The sequence below is a fragment of the Panthera uncia genome, chromosome B1 (genome assembly GCF_023721935.1).
Source record: "Panthera uncia isolate 11264 chromosome B1, Puncia_PCG_1.0, whole genome shotgun sequence".
Lineage (NCBI taxonomy): Eukaryota > Metazoa > Chordata > Mammalia > Carnivora > Felidae > Panthera > Panthera uncia.
Window position 1 is genome coordinate 189,048,828 of NC_064811.1, and position 13,133 is coordinate 189,061,960.

The following is a 13,133-nucleotide window of genomic DNA, read 5'->3' on the forward strand; positions in this document are numbered from 1 at the left end:
TGGGGCTTAGTGTGTAAAGAGATAACTTTTGAACTATCCACCTTAAATAATTAGCTCCCGCAGTGGAAAGTGAGACTTCATGAAGATTGTTTTTGAAATGGGTAATAAAACTTATTGTGATGGACAAAAGCAGACAGTTTTGCTTTTTCTTTACGTTCACCTATCCTAATTCTGGAGACCATTGATCGAGCTCTCTGACTTAACATGAAAAAGATGATACAAGAAAATATGGATGGGGTGCCTGAGTGGCTCAGTCAGTTAAGGGTCTGACTTTGGCTCAGGTCATGATCCCACAGTTCGTGGGTTCAAGCCCTGCATTGGCCTTTGTGCTGACAGCTCAGAGCCTGGAGCCTGCTTCGGATTCTGTGTCTCCCTCTCTCTCTGCCCCTCCCTTGCTCAGAGTCCGTCTGTCTGTCTCTCTCTCTCCTTAAAAAATAAACATTTAAATAAACTAAAAAAAAATATGGATAAACACAAATTCTTTTCCATATATATTTGAAATTCTCATCTTAATGCAATATGTTTCAGCAAATGAATGTCTATTCTGTGCTAGCCCCAGCACTTAATTACCCCATATCTAATTCTTATATAATCCTCATCATGACCATACAGGTTAGAAATTGAGGCTCCATCTTGCAGGAGGCCATGTAACTGTCCAAGCAGAAAGTACATAGAAAATCTTGTTTAAGTGCAAAGAATCTCTGTTGCAAAGCATACTGTTATGCTTTACAATATTCCCTTGTGTTAAACACTTGTGGGATAATTATGATTTTAAGAATCATGCAAGAGAAAAAAAAGAAGTCACCCTTTCCTCCAATAAACCACATTTCTTTGTCTTTTTTTAGAATTTATTTTGACAGAGAGAGAGAGAGAAAGGGAGGGAGGGCGAGGGAATGTCTCAAGCAGGCTCCACACTGTCAGCACAGAGCCTGACACAGGGCTCGAACTCACAAAACGAAATCATGGCCTGAGCCAAGAACAAGAGTCGGAGGCTTAACAGATTGAGCCACCCAGGCATCCCTCTTTTTCTTTTTAAGATTTTCTTTTTTTTTAATTTTTTAATTTATTTTTGAGACAGAGAGAGACAGAGCATGAGCAGGGGAGGGGCAGAGAGAGAGGGAGACACAGAATCCAAAGCAGGCTGGCTCCAGGCTCAGAGCTGTCAGCACAGAGCCCGATGCGGGGCTCGAACTCACTGAGTGTGAGATCATGACCTGAGCTGAAGTCGGATGCTTAACTGACTGAGCCACCCAAGCGCCCCTTTAAGATTTTAAGTAATCTCTACATCCAATGTTGTGCTCACAGTTATAACCCCAAGATCAAGAGTCACACACTCTACACCAACCGAGCCAGCTAAGGGCCCAATAAATCACCTTTCAGTTAGGAAAACTGCACATACACTACATGAAACACTTCGAAACTACATGTAAATCAACAGACCAAAAGTGCAAATAGTTTATGTATTTAAATTATTTTTTTTAGCAATCAAAATGGCCAAACTTGTAAAAAGCTTTCAAATGATTCATCCATCCTTATTTCCAAGTGAAATTTTGTGAAAGTCATCACAATATGTTAGTACCATTCTAATAGCATATTGAAAATAGCTTTCAAAAAGGAAAACAATGTTTAATTTTAAACATTAGAATTTGATGTATTTTCATAATGCATGGTTTAGAAACGGTTCAGTTAATTAAAATTGGGGGAAGTATCCATTTTTTTAAATCCTAAACACATCCAAGAGGAAAGTATCCAACAGGAGACAGAAGGCAAGTGGGGAAACCTTCAGGAAAGAGCAAACACTCCAGTGGAGAAGTTACTGCCCAGCACACCAGGACAGCCAGGTTAGGGACCAGACTTTGGTACTGGCCTGCACTCAGGGATCTGGAACAAATTACATCATTACATCACCTTCCTACCTTCCTCCTTTCTTTCTTTCAAAGTAATCTATACCTCCAACATGGGGCTCATGCTCATTCCCTGAGGATTAAGAATAGCATGTTCTATCAACTGAGCCAGCCAGGCACCCCACCTTCACCTCTTTGAGTCTTTACTTCAGCATCTGCAAAATGAGAAAACTAAATGACATGATCTCCCAGGAATATTCCATTTCTCAGCTGCATAATCATGCCATTTGATAAACTGGCAAATAACAATTAAGTAAGAGGCTTTCTGTAGAGGAGAAAAATGCCAGAACTAACTTTTGAGGCTGTTTAAGTGGATAATGGGCTTCTCTCTGCCGGTGGAATGTCAGAGCCTGAACCTGCTGGGGCACTGACCCTGTATGTCACCTGAGAATATTCTAACTGCTTATTTTTCCCACTTTCATCAGTTTCTGGGGTGATGAACCCATGTCCTGGGGAGTAACGTGATTAAACAGCAGAATATACCAGAATTATGAATTCAAAATTTTTATTTAAAACACCTTTCTTGAAACAAGTCAATCTTCATTTCAATAGGCTTTCCAAATTTAGCAGTGAAGAAAATCAAAACATTTACCACGCAAAATTTGAGAGGTAATGACAGCTAGAGTTTAAAGAAAAACTTGCCTTTTTGAACGTGCGCACAAACCCATCAGATTCCGTGGACATGTCAAACCTGTGACTTAAAATGAAGCTATTTAAAAAGACTGACAGGATCAAGCCAAATGATCCAGCAAGGGTTTTCATACCCAAAACATTTAACAGTTTGGAAAACAGTTGCTTTCAGTTTACGTAGCTTATTCGTTTTTTGGTTTATTTCAGATCATTTCTCTGTCTCCACATAGGGTCAAATGAACACCTTTGCTCTACATGTTGGTAATCTGAGTTAAGCCCTCCTCTTTTGTGGAATAAAGTTGTGCCCACAGAGTACAGTCAAGACTCTGGGTACTGTGCCCCACTTACCGGGTGTGGACAAATTACTTACAGCCCGTAAGCCACAGTGCTCTCATTTATTGCGTGATGAGAATAGGAGTATCTATATATTGGGTTCTTTGGTGGATAAGAGGAGGAAGTCCTTTAAAAACAGTAAGCGTGGTGATCCCCAGGTAAAAAGTGCTCAAGACATGTTCGTTTGTTGTTGTTGTTGTTTATAGGCTGTAAAGCAAAGCTTCCAGCTTATAAAAACCAGCAAAGTGGTGGTAATAATGGCTACTGATTATGTCAATTATGGTTATTTTTTGCTCCACATTATTACCCAAAACAGATTCATCCCTTCCTTGTATAGCAATCAGGCAAAGTTTCGAAAACCCAAGTGGCAAGCCAGTCCTTTATAGGTGAGTGATGTCTGCCCTGCCTTCTACCCGAAGTCAAAGAATGGCAGGGGCAGTGCTGTATGTGGGGAGTCCGCCCTGCTTGCTCTCGGGGCACAGCTCACACTAGGACATTGATCCCAAACGCACTCTTCTCCACTGTGCAAATCCCCTTGCCATCTTCCGTCAGAGATGGGCGGGATAGAAATTCTCATATTGTGTAATAAAGAAGAAACTAAAAAAACAAAGCAGAACACTAGCTTTGCAAACTCCCACTGTTCTGAATTACTTTGCATCTTCCTCAATTTCTTCTCTCAGGCTTATAATTATCCAAGTAACTCATTTTCCTCCTAAAATACTTTTTTTTTTTAGACACAGCTTCTTCAATACGATCAAGAACACTCCCAAAATGATAAAGCCTTGCTCCATTTTTAAGAAGCTTAGGATTAAAATTAACACAGGGTTGATCTGCGGTACTTTGCCTCATGTCATGTTTTACATCAAAGGTGATGCTTTATTAGATTAATTTTCCTGCAACAAAATTCTTTTTGTTGAAACACTTTTCCCGAGACAAACTAGAATGCAAACAAATCAAGTGATAATCCGAGCTGTAGGTGACTGCTCTATGCCAATATAAATTCATAGGATGAATTACTCAAGGATCTGGTCGGTAATTTGAGTCATCTACAAAAGGAATTTTCAGGGAGAAATGCATTTGAAGGAAAAAATCATTTCATATAAACATTATCAGCTTTAGAAATTATTCACATGCGCACAAGACAATATAGGACATCTTGCAGCGTGTGTGTGTGTGTGTGTGTGTGTGTGTGTAAGAGAGAGACAGAGAGAGAGATGATGGTTTCTTACTTGGTACATCAGCACTTTTCAACCAAAAGGATAGAACATGTCTGTTTAAAAACAGAATAGCAACAAGGAAATGAAATAACCATGCCCATCTCAATAGATTCATTTGTTTGAACACTAATGTCACCTCTGAGCACAAATCGGAAGGGCAAGAATGAAGGGAGCAAAGAGTCACAGAGGAGTCTTGTAATTGTTCGACACAGGAGTACAATGATCTAAGTTTAAAAAATTAAACCAAAATGTAAACTCTGTTTCATCTCTTCTGAACTTCCTCCCAAAGCTGTGAACCAAGGCAGAACTTCACAGAATATGTGTGTGATACAGCCTCTGATACCAAAAGGTTGCAAACACACGATATTAAAGTCGCCACCCCGGGGTCAACATATGCCACTACAAAGTGCCACAGTAACTAACCAAATGTGAATAAGGTGAGTGGACAACCAAGGGGATAAAACCTGATTAAATTTTGACTTGGACCTGATATTTGAGTTTCCAGAACTGGAGGAAAAAAATGTATCATTAGTTGTTTTTTGTTTTATTTTTTCTTTTTTGAAAGAGAGCTTGTGCACATGGGAGAGGAGCAGAGAGAGAGGGAGAGAAAATCCCAACCAGGCTCCATATTGTCAGTGCAGGGATCAAGTTCACAAAGAGCGAGATCAAGACATGAGCTGAAATCCAGAGTCGGATGGTTAACGAACTGAGCCACCCAGGGGCCCCATGAAGAAAGCATAATTTAAAAACTAGTCTGTGAAATGTTCATCAGCTCATTGCAACTCCCCATCCACTTGGTCAGTAGGCAAGCTCACAAAAGTATTCTCAAAATGTTTATTATAGAATAAGTCTGGCATGCCATGGACTTTGAAGACTGCAGAACCTCTTGGTTGGAAAATATTGGCTAAGATTCTCAATTCACTGTTTGGACTTCTCTACACCCCAAACATTTCCATGGGTCTCCATGGTCTTCCCAAGGTTGGAAATCTTTCCTCCCAGACTGTCCCAGTAAATTGAAGTCACCTACACTATTATAACTTGTTCAACTTCTATCCTTTGCTCCTAATTATTGCCAGATGCAATCTAATTAAACCCACCAGGTGTCTCCCCTCAGGTTAGAATACCTCACAGAATCCTTGCTACCACTAAAATATGGAACAACAGAATGCCAAATATGTAGTGAACACTTCATGGAGAGGTGGATAGCTACACTTCAAAAAAATTATGATTATAATAGAAGGAGAATAACTAAAAATGTGTAGGCAGTGAGGTACATGATAATTCTGTCATTCTATTGTTCACAATCATGTTTATTACTCTCAAGTTTTCTTTCTTAATCTAACAGAAAATGTTATTCATCATGCTAAATATAACAATAAAGCTAAAAGTACTGTGTGGGATTTTTCAAACAGACATGCTATTTTACATTCTCAAGGATATGCACTTGATACAAGTGATATGATGAAATAAATTTGCAAATTCAAACATAGGCCATTGCTTTTTAAACAACATAAAGTGATATTTTGATGCAATATTCTGAAACCAAAGTTAAAAAAAATTACTCTAAAATCGTTTAATAGTCTGCAGCATTTAGAAAAAAATTTTTTCTACTTTATCATTTGCATATATTAGATAATTTCTGTGCTTCAGTATGGAAAGACAAGTCAAATAACAGAATTTCCAGTTTCATCAATTTCAGAAACCCATTTTAAAGTAATTTGCACTCTGATTTCAATGTGTCCTCCAATGTGTCATATGTGCATGTGTTTTGATTAGCTTAGGCAAGTTATAATTATTTATCATTTCATTAGTAATAATTTAATAATCTTTGAACAAAAACGGAACATTTACTCTATTTATAACTCAACATCAAGATTTTTTGGTCTTTTATATTTTCCATGAAATATAAATTTGTGAAGATACAAAAATCTGAAAAGTCTGAATCTGCTTCCTTCTATCAGGAAAAAAAAATGGCAAATACACTTCATTGGTGAAATAATGCTGATCTTTAAATAACACTTATTACTGACTTATTTATTCAAATGTGATGATTAAATACTCACCTATGCTATTTTTTATTAATGCATTTTATGAGTATTTTCTTAGACTCATCTGCTAGTAAACATATGTTCCTATTTTATATAAATGACGCAGTTTTGTAATTAGCAACCCACAACACCAAAAGAGTAGTCGTATTTTTTTTCTCATTTAGTATTAACAGTTATATTTGATTTTAAATGTTCCATCTATGTAATTATCACTTTACTAGCATATCTGGGTAAATTCTCAAAAGTTCAATCATGAAAGGCAAAATTATCCTATGGTAAACTCTAAACATTATCTTACAGTAGATAATACTACTTCTCAAAAAAAATCAACATATTCCAAAATGAACTATCGAATGAGGAATACACGGGGATGGTTTTTTGCTATTCCTAGAAATTCTTAATGATCCGACTAGGCTGTGCTTTTGACATTTCTTCCTTCAACTTGCTAACATACACTTCAGGGCTGCAATAACTAGATTAAAGTAATAACACACCAAGCGTAGCTCTAGGCAACAGTTTTAGCTGACACAAATCATCTTTCACTGGACACACTATATAGTCTGTAACATAAGATGACTTTGCCGGAAAAGCTAGTGTTTGCCAAATTGGGGTTACGTTTATATACAGTCATAAATCTGCAGCGAGATAACACAAGTTTTTGAGAATTTTTGATAAAATAAGGCCGATGTAGTTAAAATATCTTAATTATATTTCTAAATCACATCAGCTTTAACCAGTATATTTTAGGACTGAATACTAATCTTGTTTCTTACAGGTTTCTGAGAATTTTTGGCTGCAGGCTAGTTAGGTGCATTTAAAATAACACATTTGTCTTGAATTTGGAAAAAAAATCAAACCCGTAGTTTAAATGCAAAATAAAGAAACATTTAGCGTATCTGGCAGGGTTACAGAAGTTGTAACAAAATCTACTCACATAAGATTGTCTGTAGTAAGTGAACAGAAAAATATAGCTCACATAAAAAGTGGGTGTTTGATTTCAACTGATGTGCTTTTGGAAATGACTATTTAAAATATTTTAACAAACAAGTCTAAACCATTGATTGCCTATTTACACATCTTTAGGAAAACCAATTTAAAAAGTCATGTGTCTGTGGGGGGTTAGCAATGTTGGGTCTGGGAACAAGAAGAAAACACATGCTCTGGGAAGTGTCAAATCCTATGAGAGATTCTGCTATTGGTATTTTTACTTTATAAAACTTAAAACACTTATTTCCCTGATTTGGTAAATAAAAATACCATAATTAAAGAGTTATAACTTAAGGAAACCAACAATAATAATACAGTTGGCCTGGTTTTTCTGAAAAGAATAGGGTTAAGTCTGTATAGCTACTCAAAAAAAAAAAAATAGTTTTATGAGAACATTCCATTCAGAGCATTCCCCCTCCTATACTTGAATTTGCATGCCCTTTAAAATAGAGAAGAATTATGTTTATCTGACCTTAAAGCACAATGTACAGCTAAAACATACTGAGATATATTGGAATGTGTGCAGTGAGACAGGATTACCAAGAACACATTACACCGCATTTTATTACTCTGTCTTCAGTCACACTGATCGACCAAAGCCGAACCAACTGTTGGTATTTCGGAGTACCATAATATCCTCAAAAGTAAATAGTGTATATTTACACAAATACAACAATGCAAATGTAGGTTTACAAAGATACTGTCAGTTTGGTAGTCGTGCAGTCTCTAAGATCTCGTGTGTATAATAATGGAAGAGTGATGTGATTTGTCTTAGGAGACCCGATGAGATTTCTCAGAAGGAACTATAACTCAACAGGCCAATGGTCCATATGTTTGCAGGATTCACTTCCAGAATTTATTTACATTATCTGAATCCTTGGAGTAATGCATACTAATTAGGTATAAATTATTTTTAAATGGGCCCAGGTATATGCAGTTATAATTATTAACGAAATACAGTATTACTAAAGAACACTGGAAGCCACTACACAAAATGAAACAGATATCTTTTAAATATGTTTTACAACAGGCAACAATGTAGGTGATTAGCAGATATGATCATCTCCTGAGGAGGAATTTCTGTTTTTTAATGAAAACTGAGACATAAAATTTTAAGTACTTAAATCTAGGGAAGTTTTTTGTTTTGTTTTGTTTTTTTCTAAGTTCCACTCTATTTGTTTCCAAAGTTATGTGGCTCTGGGTGAATTCTAATGCATGATGCTAATATAAAAACCACACAGGTCAAAGTTCTGACTGGTCATGTTACCTACCTGGGAAAATGGTCTAAAAACTAGGTAAGGATTAATCATTTCCTTTTGAGGAGAGGAGGAAATGAGGCTGTATTTCATGGAGAAAGAAAACAGGCCCATTTTTCAATTCTGTTCATAAATAGAATAAGAAAGGTCATACCTAATAATAAAGTTAGTGGGGAGATCTCTTTTGTATTTCAAACCTGAACAGGAGTTGGAAAAGTTAGAACTAAGGTTAGAACACTGGCCGTGGCTGGTGTATTCAGACATGGGGTATTCACGATGTCTATGTTTGCATGCGTGTCTGACATAGGTATGCCACAGTGTGCGTGCGTCTGTGTGACTCATGTGCATGCTGGTGTAGGTAACGAGCAGGCTTCATGTGCGTATGCAGTTAAGATCGGAGTTTTCCTTTTCTTTGCGTGAGGACAGCTATTTGCTCACGTTTGCCCTCTCCCTGCAATTCTGCAAGAAAAATTAAAGACCCTGGATAATACATAACGTACAAACTAAGAACTCGTTGCAATTCTTACAACAAAGAGACCCCAGCTTGGAGATAAATGTTTTACTTAAAATTGCCTGTTTTCATGTTATGAAGTTCTATTTTTCTCTCAGCATGTTTCGCTCCTCTGTATTTGCTTTCCAGACCCCAGTTCAAACAAAATGACTTGCATTTGCTTTCTCTTACATCAATCCTCTCTCACCCATCCCAGTTCTCCTTCTTGTATCGCATTCCTCCTTGCCTATTTTCCTAAGAATTTCCCACTCATCACATCACACATTTCTTCTAAGAACTCTGCTAATTTTAAGCGCTACAGGAGACAGATCCGTTACATTTGACAACATTTGGAAACCTAGGACAGTAACGACAAGGTAAATAAGAAAACCATGGTAACAAACTGTGTTCTCTAATGATTCATGGTCAGTATCCTGTGCTAATGTACTGCAAATGTGAGTACACATTTCAATTTAGAATATTCTACTTAAGAAATCACATTAAGGCTACTGAAGTAAGTGGCATAAATGTTGCTACAATTTTAGAAAAGTTGTTTTTGTGTCATTGTAAGTCATTAGTATACTGTGATTACACTTTGAGTTAGCAGGTATCCAATTTTACACCTTTCTTTTCTGCAAGTGATTTATTATTGAATTATGAATATATCTGCAATAAAATTGAATACTTGTCTTTCTCCCCTAATTTTTTTTTAAACTACCATAATGAAGAATCCTAAATGACCGATGGTCATATATCCTAAACACTACTAGAAACTAAGAATTTCAGGGTTAGCTATTAAAATGCTGTCTTCCGAATTCTTATTTCCTATGTAGCCCAGAACCAAACCAAAAAAAAGAGCAATGACATTCCTGAAAAAAAATCAACATAGCATTTGTACCACCACATTGCTAAGTCACATTTCAAGTTTTACCTGGCTGACATTTCTTTGGGACATATACTTAATTATATTTCAATGTTTCACAAAGAGTTGTATGATTTAATAGCACAGTACTTTTTAATGGCTTTAAAAATATCAAGTTAAAAATCACCTACCCTTCTGCAGTCTTGAAGACTGTCTCCTTCCCATTTCCCTCTGTGAAACTAAACTTGATCTTGCCTAAAGGTGCAAGTATACTTATATGTGCAGGACTTCAATAATTCATATTTTTGACACCCAGACATGATATGACCCACTGAATATTCTTAATTAGTTGGAGACGGAAGCATCTGTATGGATTCACAAATTATTTTAAACATGCCTTTAAATATTTTAAACTAGAGCTTCCAATTAAAATTGTACATGTCACATTGTCTCATTTAATTCCACTGTTCTTTTTAGGAGGGACAGCCTCAGCTGAGCAAGCCTCATTGATGTGAGCTGAGCTCAATTAGTTTCTGATGTTCTGCCAAATTGCCTCATTACCTGTCATACAAACACCACTGACACTTTTAAAGTTGAGCTCTTTGCATCCATATTATTCTCTTTAGACCAAAAATCATTATTCTCATTAGAGTAGTAAAAGTAAGCAATTTGCTAATCAAGAATAAACCAATATGTTTGCAATATAAATAAGAAAAAAAACAATGATGGGCTTATAAATCAAGTGTGCAAACGTGCACGTGTGTGCATGCACACACACACACAAATTTTTACGTTATATAAACCGTGGGTCCTTCATGAAATCCTTCCAGGTTATTGACTGCTTTGTCCATCAGATTTTCCAAATTGCTTACAACATATTGATAAGAGAAACTAGGAGTTTTCCATTCTGTATATATTTGAATTTAAAATGTACTTCACCTTCGAATCATGAAACATACATCTGAAGCATTCCTAACTACACAGAGGGCTTAAATGGCTTAAAATACACTAACACTACATTCTAGAAGAGAAAGAATTCATAACCACTTCAAACAATATTTGTAAATCCTTCATTAATGCTGTTCACCACTTATCAAAATGTTGACCCACAGGTAAAAATTTATGTGGTTTTAACCCCTGAATCTGCAGTCACCCAAATGACTTTTTGTTTTCCCTTGCCCTTTATCCATTGCCTTCTGCATAGGGAAAGAGAAGGACAGAAGGTTAGAATCTAATTAAGAGATAGTTTTTCGAGGTTGGTCTATACAGATGACACGTATTGAAGCACAGACCAATTTTTTTTTTCCAGAATGGCTGGTAGAAGATCATTAATAGAGCAAAAAAAAAAAAAAATCACATTATATTAACAGCTTCATGATTCTGTACACCTACTGTAGTTATAAAAGTTTCCATCCACCAGTGGCTTTTAACCCCGGCAGCATGTGTTTTTTTTGTTTGTTTATTTTTTTGTTTTGTTTTGTTTTTTTTTAAATACCCATGCCTGGACTCTGAAAATACATATTCTTTTTAATTTCCACTTGACAATGAAAGTTGTTTTTTTTTGTTTTTTTTTTTTTTTTCTTTTCCACGCTAGGAGATTAAATGGAATGACTCTTGCTATTACTGCCCTGGACACAAACCTGAGGTAATCATTAGAAGACTGCAGCATCAGAATCTCTTTCCCACTCAAATGTTAGGTTGATCTTATTACACATGCATTGTTATCAGTGTTGTTGGAAAATCTGACTAACCTGGAGTCTGCAAATAGTGAACAAGCTTTCCAGAAAAGCAAATTTGCTCTTGTGCTGTGAGGTTTGTGCCATCAGCAAATATCACTGCACAATTTGCTTTCAGCACCCTTTCCACTTAGCAGGGGCAATCTTCAGGCACAAAGGCAATTGCAGGATCACTGTATTGATGGCCCACTACATTTCACTCAGCATGGCAGGTAATGCCCTTACGTCGTACGCCTTGGTAACAGTGGTTCTCAAGGTGGGTTGTTCACCAAAGTCTCTCAAAGGGAGGTAGGAGACACATGCAGCAATGCATAAACAACACAATACTTTTCCCCCATTACTTTCACTTGGTTCACTCACAATGTTTAGCTGAATTTTTAACTCATGACCAGTATTACAGGAAAGCATGATCGTTAACTTCAATTAAAGGGCTAGGAAATAAACTTAAAGATCCCTGCTATAAATTAGGTTTACAATTGGCTGCTATAAATAGATTTCATCCAAACACTTTTCTTTTAGCTTCTAGGCTCTACATTCAGACTTGCATATCAAAGCTTGGGGCACCAAAACAGGGGATCAAGAGTTCCAGGGATTCAACTCACCAAAGCAGACCTAATATTTTCAGAGGAGTTTCTGTTCATGTGGAGTGACAGGAAAAATGTTATAACCTCGTGCCTTAAATATAAATCCTAGGTTACCTCTCCTAGGTGGCCTTGACCTGGTGTAGGTTTTCCGAGATGGAAGGATAGCAAAGATGTAATCATGCCTTCGTTTTCAGTCTTCTTCGGGGCAAAAGGCAGATGGCATTTGTGAGATGTGTTGTTACGGGGGCACATATGGACTGGCAGACTATAATTTCTGTCTAGCTAAAGTTAAATGATCCAAGGAGTGAGCAAATCCAGGACTCTGACAAGATAAGAATTTTATGCTAGTCACCCAAACAGCTGGTCCAGCCCTGAGAACACCTCCTTTGATGGCTGTTCGACTTTAGGCACATGTCCGGGAGATGCACAGCTAATATCCAGCCTCTTTAAGCCATTTTTTTTTTTAATTTTAAATAGTTATAGGCATGGCTCAGAGTTTTGGATAATTTAATATTTTGAACCTTTCTGTAGGACCACGGACCATCATTTAAGAACCTCTCTGTTTCCCTTATGTTCATCTGTGTTTTCTCTTAAAGTCCTCATATGAGTGAAATCATATGAGTTTTGTCTTTCTCTGACTAATTTCACTTAGCATAATACCCTCCAGTTCCATCCACATGATTGCAAATGACAAGATTTCATTCTTTTTGATTGCTGAGTAATACACCATTGTATATATCTACCACATCTTCTTTATCCATTCATCTATTGATGGACATTTGGACTAAATGGGTAATGGGCACTAAGGAATCTACTCCTGAAATCATTGTTGCACTATATGCTAACTAATTTGGATGTAAATTAAAAAAAAAAAAAAAACTAAAAATTAAATTTGAAAAAAAGACATGTAAGAAAAAAGAACCTCTCTGTACCTCTAATTCTCCTCTATATATTTATTGTCACTTCTTTTCAGTACCACGGATAATTCTTGGTGTGCAGTAAGCATCCAGTCTGGTACAGGGTTGACCAAATATCCATGTACATTACAAACACAAGGGACCTTCTGAAAATGCAGATACTCACTCC